This window comes from Pteropus vampyrus, unplaced genomic scaffold, assembly GCF_000151845.1.
Source record: "Pteropus vampyrus isolate Shadow unplaced genomic scaffold, Pvam_2.0 Scaffold130, whole genome shotgun sequence".
Lineage (NCBI taxonomy): Eukaryota > Metazoa > Chordata > Mammalia > Chiroptera > Pteropodidae > Pteropus > Pteropus vampyrus.
Genome location: NW_011888911.1, coordinates 2,554,331 through 2,556,492, shown reverse-complemented (window position 1 = coordinate 2,556,492; position 2,162 = coordinate 2,554,331).

The following is a 2,162-nucleotide window of genomic DNA, read 5'->3' as shown; positions in this document are numbered from 1 at the left end:
AGAATACCTCAATTCTAGTATCTCTGACATTACAAGCCTATGGTGTCCTGATTTCACTCAAATGTTTAGTAAAAATAGCCCAGACTTTACCCAAGTATTTATGCTTGGAGGTCCAGTCAAGGGAAGGAGAAAGATCCTGGAGCAAAATCCCAATGTGCAGATTGGGTGCTAGAGATAATGTTCCAGGGTTTTCTGGTTGGGCAGTCTCTCTTTCCTCTCACTCCTTCTCTATCTAGACAACCCGTTCATGACGGAGACCTGGACAGTCAAGTTCACCAGTAAGCCAGAGCACTTGGCACAGTGCTTGGTCAGGACAGGGACTCTGTAAATATTTCCAGTGAAACAAAGAAGGATGGAGCAAATGAATGAGTGCATGAGGATCATCCAGCCCATAAAGCAATGGGGAGGGGGTTAGGGGGTTAGGAGGTGGAGAGGAAGGGCTAAGAACTCCAGGCACCTCCAGTCTAGGAATCTGGTTGCATCCCACACTGAAAGCAGAGCTATCATGCAGGAGAACTCCCTTTCACCTCCTCCAGAAGACAATGATCATGCACAATGCACACTGGAGGAGTTTGGTGTGCACAAGTAATTCAATTTTCTTTGCCCAGTCCTCAAAATAGTAACTTTGCTGAATAACTCAAGATTACCTTCATATTCAATGTGCCTCCCTAACAGGGCCATGGAATTCCAAGGATGCTCACAGTTCTCCATCATAATTGTGCAAGAAAAGGGGATGAGGAAGGAGTAAAATGAAGAGAACAGGGATAAATAAATTATCGAAGCTGCCAGAGAACAACTTTGTTCTTTCGTAGAATTATTTTACCAACGATAGGCTGTTTTATGCAAACTTGAAGAATGTAATAATAATGATAATACATAATATGTAATGTGATATTGGAAAGGGAAGTGTTATCACATGGGAATCTAGGAAAAGAGAGTGAAAAACTGAAAATAATGATCTGGTCAGATCTTCCTGTGGGGATGCATGCTCCATGGACATCCTGATGGTGTTTCCTAAGGAAAGCACAGTGGTGGATTTTTGACTATGGAATTCTTTGAGCACGATGTCCCTGTTTTATCTAGGTTGCTTTCAACACATGAGCCTGCTTTGAAAGATGTATGAGATGTGGCCGTACTAGAAAGTGTCTGTGACAGCTGTTTAATTATAAAAATAAAATTGAGATGGTGATTGACTGAAACAGCTCTGCTTTCATAGCTGATACCACACATGAACATAACTACAGATGTCATAAGTTCAAGCTATACCAGCAAAGGCCATGATTACCTCACAGAAGACTATATAGCCACAGATTTCTGGATGGTTTACTCATCTGTTCCACAATACCATTCGATAGTGTCTTTTCCTCAGGTTGGACAGAAAAAAAATTTAAATATTAGAGTTGTGCTGAACGATAAGCTGTGGAGATTTCCTGACTCTTCAGAAGTGGGGAGTCTTGGGAGGTCCATGAAGAATTGAAAGCATGATGGACGCCATGTATGAAATTCATTCTGAGCCCATGAGTGCCTCCCAGACTCACAAAGTTGACAGAGATCTAACATTTAGACTAATCTATGCCTCTATTCCAGGCTTAAATATTTAAAAAGACCCATTTACTCCCACAGTGTCTTAGTCTGGAGGATAAATTATACAGCCCACCTGCTTAGAGGTCATCAAGCACATAGGATTCTCTCTCTCTGCTGAATCCAGACAGTGGGCGTCCAGAACCACCACAAGCTTCCAGGCCCACGCCATTCCCCATCAGATCTTCCAGTAATGTGTCTAGGCTGAGATCCAACAAGGGAGTGCCCTGGCCAAAACACAGACTCAGACAGATATCAGACAGATCTAAGTTGGAAGCCTGATTTCAACATTTAAAAATTTGAGGCCATGGCAATTTATATCCTCTGTGTAGATTTCAATTTCTTCCATCAGGAGAGATGATAATAATTGAACTTAGGTCACAGAATGGCTGTAATGAAAATATATGTATGTGTGTGTGTGTATAGAATATATATTTACTGAACGAAATTCAGATTTTCTAGCACAATATGCACTACAGAGTAAGGACTGATCAACCTTTGCTCTAAATATACTCAGTGGGGCCAGAGAGAGTCTGAGAGTAGAATTTCTGGCTCCTCCCATCCCTTTCTATGGAGGAGAG